Source organism: Barbus barbus (assembly GCF_936440315.1).
Source record: "Barbus barbus genome assembly, chromosome: 12".
In the NCBI taxonomy this organism is placed as follows: domain Eukaryota; kingdom Metazoa; phylum Chordata; class Actinopteri; order Cypriniformes; family Cyprinidae; genus Barbus; species Barbus barbus.
The window spans coordinates 9,830,179-9,842,827 of record NC_136740.1 but is presented as its reverse complement, the minus strand read 5'-3'; positions in this window follow the sequence as shown (position 1 = coordinate 9,842,827).

Here is a 12,649-nt window from a genome sequence, read left to right as displayed (position 1 = left end):
ACTTCTTAGCTGGTAAAACATCTACAGTCAGGTCCATAAATATTGGGACATCGACACAATTCTAACATTTTTGGCTCTATACACCACCACAATGGATTTCAAATGAAACGAACAAGATGTGCTTTAACTGCAGACTGTCAGCTTTAATTTGAGGGTATTTACATCCAAATCAGGTGAACGGTGTAGGAATTACAACAGTTTGCATATGTGCCTCCCCCTTGTTAAGGGACCAAAAGTAATGGGAAAATTGGCTTTTCAGCTGTTCCATGGCCAGGTGTGTGTTATTCCCTCATTATCCCAATTACAATGAGCAGATAAAAGGTCCAGAGTTCATTTCAAGTGTGCTATTTGCATTTGGAATCTGTTGCTGTCAACTGTCAAGATGAGATCCAAAGAGCTGTCACTATCAGTGAAGCAAGCCATCATTAGGCTGAAAAAACAAAACAAACCCATCAGAGAGATAGCAAAAACATTAGGCGTGGCCAAAACAACTGTTTGGAACATTCGTAAAAAGAAGGAACGCACCGGTGAGCTCAGCGACACCAAAAGACCCGGAAGACCACGGAAAACAACTGTGGTGGATGACAGAAAAATTCTTTCCCTGGTGAAGAAAACACTCTTAACAACAGTTGGCCAGATCAAGAACACGCTCCAGGAGGTAGGTGTATGTGTGCCAAAGTCAACAATCATGAGAAGACTTCACCAGAGTGAATACAGAGGGTTCACCACAAGATGTAATCCATTGGTGAGCCTCAAAAACAGGAAGGCCAGATTAGAGTTTGCCAAACGACATCTAAAAAAGCCTTCACAGTTCTGGAACAACATCCTATGGACAGATGAGACCAAGATCAACTTGTACCAGAGTGATGGGAAGAGAAGAGTATGGAGAAGGAAAGGAACTGCTCATGATCCTAAGCATACCACATCATCATTGAAGCATGGTGGTGGTAGTGTCATGGCGTGGGCATGTATGGCTGCCAGTGCAACTGGTTCTCTTGTATTTATTGATGATGTGACTGCTGACAAAAGCAGCAGGATGAATTTTGAAGTGTTTCGGGCAATATTATCTGCTCATATTCAGCCAAATGCATCAGAACTCACTGGACGGCGCTTCACAGTGCAGATGAACAATGACCCAAAGCATACTGCAAAAGCAATCAAAGAGTTTTTGAAGGGAAAGAAGTGGACTGTTATGCAATGGCCAAGTCAATCACCTGACCTGAATCCGATTGAGCATGCATTTCACTTGCTGAAGATAAAACTGAAGGGAAAATGCCCCAAGAACAAGCAGGAACTGAAGACGGTTGCAGTAGAGGCCTGGCAGAGCATCACCAGGGATGAAACCCAGCGTCTGATGATGTCTATGCGTTCCAGACTTCAGGCTGTAATTGACTGCAAAGGATTTGCAACCAAGTATTAAAAAGTGAAAGTTTGATTTATGATTATTATTCTGTCCCATTACTTTTGGTCCCTTAACAAGTGGGAGGCACATATGCAAACTGTTGTAATTCCTACACCGTTCACCTGATTTGGATGTAAATACCCTCAAATTAAAGCTGACAGTCTGCAGTTAAAACACATCTTGTTCGTTTCATTTGAAATCCATTGTGGTGGTGTATAGAGCCAAAAATGTTAGAATTGTGTCAATGTCCCAATATTTATGGACCTGACTGTATACATATATCAAAATCAAATATAAATATATTATAAAGTTCACAAGCTTTCAAAGTTCTTACAGCTTTCTTATTCAAATAATCTCCTATACTGTTAAGTGAAAAGTGAAAGTGACGTGACGTGGCCAAGTATGGTGACCTAACTCTGAATTAGTGCTCTGCATATACCCATCGAAAGTGCACACACACAGCAGTGAACACACACCCGGAGCAGTGGGCAGCCATTTTTATGCTGCGGCGCCTGGGGAGCAGTTGTGGGTTCGGTGCCTTGCTCAAGGGCACCTCAGTCGTGGTATTGAGGGTGGAGAGAGCGCTGAACATTCACTCCCCCCACCTACAATTCCTGCTATATATATATATATATATATATATATATATAGTCATGGCCCAATGACAAAATTGCTCTGTTGGCTGTGGAGTCAAGACATTTACAAATATGATTAAAAGATGAATATGAGATAAAACTACAGAATGTCACATTTTATTATTGGGTGATTCAACACATACAGTCAGGTCCATAAATATTGGGACATCGACACAATTCTAACATTTTTGGCTCTATACACCACCACAATGGATTTCAAATGAAACGAAGATGTGCTTTAACTGCAGACTGTCAGCTTTAATTTGAGGGTATTTACATCCAAATCAGGTGAACGGTGTAGGAATTACAACAGTTTGCATATGTGCCTCCCACTTGTTAAGGGACCAAAAGTAATGGGACAGAATAATAATCATAAATCAAACTTTCACTTTTTAATACTTGGTTGCAAATCCTTTGCAGTCAATTACAGCCTGAAGTCTGGAACGCATAGACATCACCAGACGCTGGGTTTCATCCCTGGTGATGCTCTGCCAGGCCTCTACTGCAACCGTCTTCAGTTCCTGCTTGTTCTTGGGGCATTTTCCCTTCAGTTTTGTCTTCAGCAAGTGAAATGCATGCTCAATCGGATTCAGGTCAGGTGATTGACTTGGCCATTGCATAACAGTCCACTTCTTTCCCTTCAAAAACTCTTTGGTTGCTTTTGCAGTATGCTTTGGGTCATTGTCCATCTGCACTGTGAAGCGCCGTCCAGTGAGTTTTGAAGCATTTGGCTGAATATGAGAGGATAATATTGCCTGAAACTCTTCAGAATTCATCCTGCTGCTTTTGTCAGCAGTCACATCATCAATAAATACAAGAGAACCAGTTCCACTGGCAGCCATACATGCCCACGCCATGACACTACCACCACCATGCTTCACTGACGAGGTGGTATGCTTAGGATCATGAGCAGTTCCTTTCCTTCTCCATACTCTTCTCTTCCCATCACTCTGGTACAAGTTGATCTTGGTCTCATCTGTCCATAGGATGTTGTTCCAGAACTGTGAAGGCTTTTTTAGATGTCGTTTGGCAAACTCTAATCTGGCCTTCCTGTTTTTGAGGCTCACCAATGGATTACATCTTGTGGTTAACCCTCTGTATTCACTCTGGTGAAGTCTTCTCATGATTGTTGACTTTGGCACACATACACCTACCTCCTGGAGCGTGTTCTTGATCTGGCCAACTGTTGTTAAGGGTGTTTTCTTCACCAGGGAAAGAATTCTTCTGTCATCCACCACAGTTGTTTTCCGTGGTCTTCCGGGTCTTTTGGTGTTGCTGAGCTCACCGGTGCGTTCCTTCTTTTTACGAATGTTCCAAACAGTTGTTTTGGCCACGCCTAATGTTTTTGCTATCTCTCTGATGGGTTTGTTTTGTTTTTTCAGCCTAATGATGGCTTGCTTCACTGATAGTGACAGCTCTTTGGATCTCATCTTGACAGTTGACAGCAACAGATTCCAAATGCAAATAGCACACTTGAAATGAACTCTGGACCTTTTATCTGCTCATTGTAATTGGGATAATGAGGGAATAACACACACCTGGCCATGGAACAGCTGAGAAGCCAATTTTCCCATTACTTTTGGTCCCTTAACAAGGGGGAGGCACATATGCAAACTGTTGTAATTCCTACACCGTTCACCTGATTTGGATGTAAATACCCTCAAATTAAAGCTGACAGTCTGTAGTTAAAGCACATCTTGGTGGTGTATAGAGCCAAAAATTTTAGAATTGTGTCGATGTCCCAATATTTATGGACCTGACTGTATGTGTATGTATATGTAGGGCCTATGTATATCTTGTGATTTTGGGGCTTAGTTAAAAGAATATAACATTGTATTTAATGTCTTTCCTATTGATATAAAAACCTTTAACCCTGTTTCTATATATAGGCCAAACAATTCTATTTCAGTAGAATTTTGATTGTTGAGGACAAATTCAATAATCGCTTTGTTTGAAATCATATCAACAGAAAATCTATTCCAGCGTCTTCTTTTAAATGGATGGCATTGCATAACGTTAATTGGAATGTTGCTTGGTCTCTTCCGCACAAATATTTATTAACAAACCAAATAAAAGATGTCACATTTAAAATATTACATAGATGCTACCCTTGTAATAGTGTACTTGCAAAATAAGTATATAAGTATATGCAAAATATAGAATTTAGTTTTTTTACTTTCTGTTATATAGAAGAGACCATTGTACATCGTTTTTGTGAATGTGTTTGTGTTAAAAAAAATTTGGGATGAGTTAGCCTATGTACCTGTCTCTCAGATAAAACAAATGTTAGAATAGTCCAGGTGATATGTGCAAAATCTGAGGTGATATGTTCACTTTTTCATAAAAGCATGAAACTTGGTACAGTTGTACAGGTTCGGGCCTTGAACATTTTCAGAAATGGAGCCATCACAAAAACACCTTGTGGTTGCCATGGCGACCATTTTACTTTCCACCATAACCAAATTATGTATTTTGTGTCATAATTTTGTGTCATATGTTTTGATTGCCAAGGATTGCAATGATACCATACACAGCAACATAAACTTTTCAGGTGAAGAGTTAATGGTGAAATCAGCAATGTGAGAAGGAAATAACATACCTGACCTCACAGTAACACAGAATTTACAAAAGTCCATATTATGGCGATATTTTTTTTTTCCTTCTTTGAAAATTAACTAATACTTTATTCAATAGTACAATAAAAGATTGTATTAATTAATTAATTATTAATTTGTTACATTTAAGGCTGTTGGCCAACGACGGGCCGACAGCGAGCGACGGTCGGGCTAGTTTGTTTGGTGTGTTCCACTCGTCGGTCACGGCAGTTTGCCCGATTCAACATGTTAAATCGGTGTCGGGGCCGCCGGCGATAGGGAGAACTCTGATTGGATGTTCAGTTTAGCAAATGAGTCAGTGCCCGAGAATTACAGCGAAAGTGATGAAAATGAGCATGTAAATGAACGCGGTACAGACAGAAGGCTGTTTAAATGTTACGTGATCTTTCCCAATCACTCTAATATGCGAATGTTTTTATAACATGAGTGCTTAAAATGATTAAAGTTATCAACATTACTAATATTCAAAATGGTAAGCAAGCGCTGATTTGTTTACGTTTTGTTTATCTGTTTATCTCGTATATCTTTGTTTCAGTTTCTCCTTTTGAATGACGAATATATACTATTGATAACTGCTGATATAGACAGTTAATTCCTCTCACGCATGCGCAAAACCCACATGTTAGTTTGCCGTCGGCTGTAGTCTGTGCGGTGTGTTCGAGCGCAGCTTTTTGGTGCGACGTTGCCGACGTGAGGCGACAACACCTTCGGCTTTCGTTGCTGCTAGTTCTTTGAAGTCGGCTTGGTGTGTCCCGGCCTTTATATAGCACTTTTCTGGGTACTCAAAGTGCTTTACATGAAAGAGGGAATCTCCTCAACCACCACCAATGTGCAGCATCCACCTGGATGATGCGACAGCAGCCATATTGCGCCAGAACGCCCACCACACACCAGCTTAACTAATATTTTATTCAGTAGTACGACAAAAGATTGTTCAAGAATACTCAGTCTACTCTTCGTATCTTGGGCTTGACTGAGACCTGGATTCATCCAGAAATCTCTGACTCTGCAACCACTGCTGTTCTCTCTAACAACTTCGCTTTCTCTCACACCCCCCCCGTCACGTTGGAAGGGTACTGGTCTTCTCATTTCTAATAATTGTAAATGATCAACCCACTCTTCGCTATGCAATAACAATTATTTTGAGTTTCATGCTATTATGGTAACAGATCCTGTTAAACTCCATATTGTAATGATTTATCGCCTTCCTGGTCAACTGGGCACCGAATAGAGTAGCTGTATGGGCTGCTGTCCTCATTCTCTGTGGATGGCAGTCTACAGGTACATCTTAAAAAAATAGAATATCATGAAAAAGGTAAATATTTTTGTCACTTATTTCAGAAAGTTAAATCCATATATTATATGTATTCATTACACATAGAGTGAAATATTTCAAGCCTTTATTTCTTGAAATTTTGATGATTATGGCTTACAGATAATGAAAACATAAAATTCAGTATCTCAGAAAATTAGAATATTACATAAGATCAATAAAAAAAGGATATTGTAAACAAATGTCAGGCTTCTGAAATGTATGTTAATTTCTCAATACTTGGTTGGGCCTCCTTTTGCATGAATTACTGCATCAATGCAGCGTGGCATGGAGGCAATCAGCCTGTGGCACTGCTCAGGTGTAATGGAAGACAGGTTGCCTTCAGGTCATCTGCATTGTTGGGTCTGGTGTCTCTCATCTTCCTCTTGACAATACCCCATAGATTCTCTATGGGGTTCAGGTCAGGCGAGTTTGCTGGCCAATCAAGCACAATAACACCATGTTCATTGAACCAGCTTTTTGTACCTTTGGCAGTGTGAGCAGGTGCCAAGTCCTGCTAGAAAATGAAATCAGCATCTCCATAAAGCTTGTCAGCAGAAGGAAGCATGCAGTGCTCTAAAATTTCCTGGTAGATGGCTGCATTGACTGTGGACTTCAGAAAACACGGACCAACACCAGCAGATGACATGGCAGCCCAAATCATCACTGAATGTGGAAACTTCACACTGGACTTCAAGCAACATGGATTCTGTGCCTTCCCACTCTTCCTCCAGACTCTGGGACCTTGATTTCCAAATGAAATGCAAAATTTACTTTAATCTGAAAAGAGGACTTTAGGCTAATGAGCAAGTGCAGTTCTATTTCTCCAAAGCCCAGGTAAGGCGCTTCTGACATTGTCTCTGGTTCAGAAGTGGCTTGGTAGCCCTTTTCCTGAAGAGGTCTGAGCGTGGCAACTCTTGATGCACTGACTCCAGCTTCAGTCCACTCCTTGTGAAGCTCTCCCAAGTGTTTGAATCAGCTTTGCTTGACAGTATTCTCAGGCTTGTGGTCATCCCTGCTGCTTGTGCACCTTTTCCTACCTAAATTCTTCCTTCCAGTCAACTTTGCATTTAATATGTTTTGATTCAGCACTCTGTAAACAGCCACACCTTTCAGTAATGACCCTCTGTGACTTACCCTCTTTGTGGAAGGCGTCAATGTTTGTCTTCTGGATCATTGCCAAGTCAGCAGTCTTCCCCATTATTGTGATTTCAAAGAACAAGAGATACCTGGAATTTATACTGTAGGAATGGTCATTAATTGAAACTCAAATGTAAATATTCTAATATTTTGAGATACTGATTTTCATGAGCTGTAAGTTCTAATCATCAAAATTAAAACAAAAAAAAGTTTGAAATGTTTTACTTTGCATGTAATGAATCTAAAATATATGAAAGTTTCAATTTTTTTAATAAATTACAAGAAAAAACTTGTAATTTTTTCACGATATTCAATTTTTTTATTTACCTGTACTTGTAGTCTTTGGTGACTTTGAAATTATCTGGAGAAGCCTTACACTGCAGACTTCCACTTCTAGCATAATTCAATCCTCAAATGGCTTACCACCACAAGCACTAACAAATCAGGCAACCAGCTTGACTTAATTTACACATGCAATTCTATCACAGACAGCATTTGGTAAAACCTCTAGACATCTCTGCTCATTTCTTTATTACATTTAACCACCAATTCCTCTACCAGTTACGTTTAGGCAAAACCAAGCTCCCTTTCAACCTTCCATCTTTCCTCTGCAGTGTCATCCTCTCTTCCCTCAGCCACCCATTTCTCATATCTGGATGTAAATACAGCAACTGACACTTTATGATCCACTTTCACTTCATCTCAAGACAATATCCGTCTAGGCGGGCCTGTGCATATTACCCCTACTAACCTAAAAAGTTGCCCCATGTATCTGTTACGGGTCGAACAAGACATGAGACGTGCGGATCCATATGCAAACTTTTATTTATAAACATAGTCAATTCACAGGCAGGGTCAAACGACGGCAGACAGGTATGGCATGGGCAAGACACAGAGTAATCCTAGGGCAAGTGTGGGTCAACGATCGGTGAACAATATCCAATAGGGCAAGGCAGAGAGATAATCCAGGTACACAAGCAAAGATCCAAATGAGGGGCAAACAGAGTCCGAAGGGCAAGGCAAAGGGTTAATCCAGGAGACACGGGCAGGTATCAAAACACAAGGAAACAGGCAAGGCAAGACTAGACTAAAACAACCGAGTAGGCTCCGTAGAGAAGCTATCACTAGGATATGCGCTATACAATACTCAGCAGTGATTGAGAGGAAGTCCAAGGCTTATAAAGTGTGTGTGATTGGGTGATAGTTCTCAGCTGTGAGTGTGTCGTCAGTGCAATGGATGATGGGAAATGGAGTCCAATGTGCTGTGTAGTGTGAAAGTCCATGTGGTGAGCGGGTGACCTCTGGTGGTGAACAAATGGAAGTTCATTGCCAGGATTCGTGACAGTATCATCATCTTTACAATCGTTTGGTTGGCTCACCAATGTATTAGATTTCTCTAATACAAAAAAAATAAGTAGGCTTGAATACATTTTTGTGGGGAGAAGAATTTATTGAAGATGGTAGTGTAGCAATTCTTCAATAGCGATGTTAGCATGTCTTCCTTCAAACAATCTTAACCCTTGTATGAATCCTAGCTTCTCCCAAAGTTCTGTCTGTGGGATATAATTTTATACCTGAAGACAAAATGCTAGAAACAATACTGTTAGGACCTTCCTGTTGGAGATCCTGCAATCTACAAGACGTTCCTGACGAATGCTGTTCCTTTGTTATTATAATGGAATGGACCATTTGGTTCACACCTTTATAGACATTATTTCTTTCACAGAATGACCAACTGAACTTTAACCAGTCAGGTTTCAGAAGCTGCCATTAAACTGAGACTGCTTTGCTGTCGGTCACTGCAGTCCTGCAGCTAGAGAAAGCTGATTCCAAATCATTAGTTCTTATTCTGCTGGATCTATCTGCCACTATTGACTCTGTGAATCATCAGATTATCCTGTCTACATGAACTAGGGATTCTGTAAGTTCATTTGCAACTTGTGACACACTACTTCCGTGTATATAAATAACAGTGTCATCTGCATACATTTGAATGTTAGTGTTAGGAGAGACGGATGGAAGATCATTGATGTTCAACGTAAAAAGTAAAGGACCCAGAATAGATCCTTGTGGAACACCAGTGGATATACTTAAGGGAGCTGATTTATAATTCTGTATACTAACATACTGTGTGCGACCTGACAAGTGTGATTCGATTCATCTTAAAGTATGTGGAGAGAAATTAAAACTTAATCATTTAGACAAAATAATTCTGTGGTTTACAGTGTCAAAGGCCTTCCTGAGGTCAAGAAACACAGCCCCGACGACCCCTCCTTTATCTAATGGAGACTTGACTTTTTCAGTGAAGTAACAATTTGCCATCTCAGTTGAGTAGTTTGCTCTTGAAGCCACATTGCATTGGATGTAAAGCAAAATAACTATTATTTAAATAATTAGTGATTTGTGCAGCCATCAATTTCTCTGCAACCTTTGAGACTATAGGTAAAATACTAATAGGTCTGTAATTACTAGCAGAGTGAGGGTCACCACTTTTGAATATAGGCATAATAACAGATGACTTCCAAGCACATGGGAACATCCCCTGAGAAACTGAAAGATTGACAATTTTAGTGATAGGATTAACTAACGACTCACTAAGCTCTTTAAGCATTACCACATCCATACCAAATATATTCTTTACTCTGGATTGTTTAAGAGATGTAATTGTTCTTGTGACGTCTAATTCAGAGACTGCCCTTAGAGTAAGGGCTTGTTCCACTGTATTAACTGGATACATTTCTGTATACTTAGGGGAGAAACATTGTGCAATTGTGACTACCGAGTCAACAAAGTAATAATTAAGTGCTTCGGCTGCATCGGCTGGATTGTTAGTCAGCTTCCCGTTAACCATCAATTCAAGTGATGACCTATCTTTTCCTTTATAATAATAATAATAATTAATTACATTTATATAGCGCTTTTCTTCTTTTCTAAGCACTCAAAGCGCTCTACATTGTGAGGGGTGGTGTCTCCTCGTCCACCACCAGTGTGCAGCATCCACCTGCATCCATCTGCAAACACACCTGCCTTTAATTTTCACGCGACCCTGGAGACCTTAATTAGTTGCTTCAGGTGTGTTTGATTAGAGTTGGAGCTAAACTTTGCAGGAAAGTCGATCGCCAGGAACAGGGTTGGGCACCCCTGCCCTACACCCTTAAAAGAACACACTTCAAAGGGCTCTACCCTTCAAAGGGAGTAGGGCATAGGGATGTTCTCTTCTGTTTGAAATTCGCCCCATGTTCTCACGCAGTGAAAAATATATCGCAGAGCAAAGAGGAGACTGACAACACAATGACCAGTGTTGCCAAGTCTGCGGTTTTCCCATGGAATTGGGAAACTGGGTTGAAGCGACCCCAATAACGTGACATTTAGCCCCTAAAATGCGAATTTTACCAGGGGAACCCTGCCAAAAAAAATATGTATTTTACCCCCCAGAATGCAATTTTTACCGGGAGATCCCCCTCAAAACGCGATTGGGCTAATTTTGGGCTAGTTTTGAGTTGCTATTAGGTGGGTTTTATTGTGAAGCCCTGGAAACCCAGACACAGACAGACAATACAGAGCAAGTTACTTCTGAGGGCCACGTTCAAGCTCAAACTGGTGCGCAACGTTTTGCTATGGTTTCCAGGTTGAACGACATGTTTCCTGGAAACGGTCTGCAACGGGGTTTGAGATAAGTTAATCGCCTGCCAATCAAGCTCTTTGTGAATGACGTAAAAACACAGAGGAACCAAAATTTTTTGGGGGGGATATCTCAAATGGTGTTGCTATGCGATTTATTAAAGGGATCCCCGGGTATTAAGACATGTATAGCATAATATAACTTAAATGATGTCTCTTATTTAAATATGTAGTAGAAAATGTATGTTATTTAAAAAAATCTACATCGTTTTTGGACTATGGGGGATGACATTATTTTATGTGCACAGTACATTCTGCGTCGATGATGTCAAATGGTTGCACTCAGTGAGCTCTTGGTGCTTTTTACCGCAACACAACTCAGAATACACAACTCAGAAAATAATACACTGATACGATACCACATTGTGTGGCTTTTGGTTGTAATTTTCAGTTGAAGGGCAACAAGAGAAGCAATGTAAGACTTCACTGCTTTCCTAGCGATAAGAAGAGGAGAAAAGAATGGGAAGCTGCCTGTGGACGAATAAAACTTCCTAAAGACCCACTTCTTTTTTCTCTCCACTTTAGCCCTGATGCCTTTGAGTCTTTTAGTAGGCCACAGCTACTGAAAGAGCTTACAAACGGCTGAAACAAGAAACGCTAAATGCCATCTGTTATTATGTAAACATGCCGACGCTAATCATGAAGCGCGGCCGCTATAGGAGTTTCTCAGCACGGATTTCCCTCGATATCCGGGGCGTTTAGACTCCTCGTGGGGAAAAATCGATGGTACAGCATTTGGTTTAAACCTATAATTATATCCATCGCCACCTGTAAGCTCTTTCAGTAGCTGTGGTCATCATATCAGTATTTTATTTTCCGAGTTGTCTATTCCGAGTTGTGTTGTGGTAAAATAGCAACAGGTAGCGGCAGTAGCTCATCGAGTGCAACCATTTTATGTCATCAGAATAATGGCGCCCCCCATAGTCCAACGTATGCATAAAACGATGTGATTTTTTAAAATAACATAAACCTTTTATGGGTTTTCCACTACATATTTCAGTAAGAGACATAATTTACATTATATTAAACCTTAAGGATTAATACCCAGGGATCCCTTTAAAATAACAAGGAAACAGAAATCGTCTTTCTTTAAAGTGCATTGTTTAAACTTCAAAAAAAATGTGCACATTGAAAAAATATTACATAGTCAGAAAACATGATTAGTTTTATGAATTTCTGATGCTCTGAGATCTAGCAGCAAACTATAAACTATCAACAATTTCAGCTGACAGATGAAGGCTGTAATATGAAGGTTGTCCACTAGAGTCATAGAATAAGTCTTTCAAGCCTAATCAAGCCAGTTATAATGAAAAATAAATATTCATATGTACAGTTGATATGTACTACAGTCAATATAGTTATTTCACAAATGTTTTAAATGATTATAATGATCTAAAAGCATTCTTGTAGATCATTAAACGTTTTATATCATTCCCTTTCTCTGTGTGTATCTGTTTCACACTCTTGATGTTCTAGAATAACCCTTTCATTTCTGTAACCCTAACAACCAGACCAGGTTAAACCAGGTTAAATGCATGTGCCCGCTGTGCACTGTTTTTCTGAAAATGCATGGGCCCGTCATCGCTGCTTGCAGCTATATTTGTCACTGATACAAAAATACAAAAATTATTAGTTTGCAATTTTTGTAATTAATTTGTGATTAATATCTATAAATTATGCAGCTATAATGTAACTTCATCTTGTTCTTATTTTCCTATTTGTGTTATGTTGATTCACAGACAACAGAGGAGATTCTGCAATCATTTGCCACAACTTGTGTCCCTGCTGACTTTAAAAGGCAAACAGTGAATTTTGTGGGCTCTTCTGAGGTTCCTGTTCCAGACTCTCTGGACTGGAGAGAGAA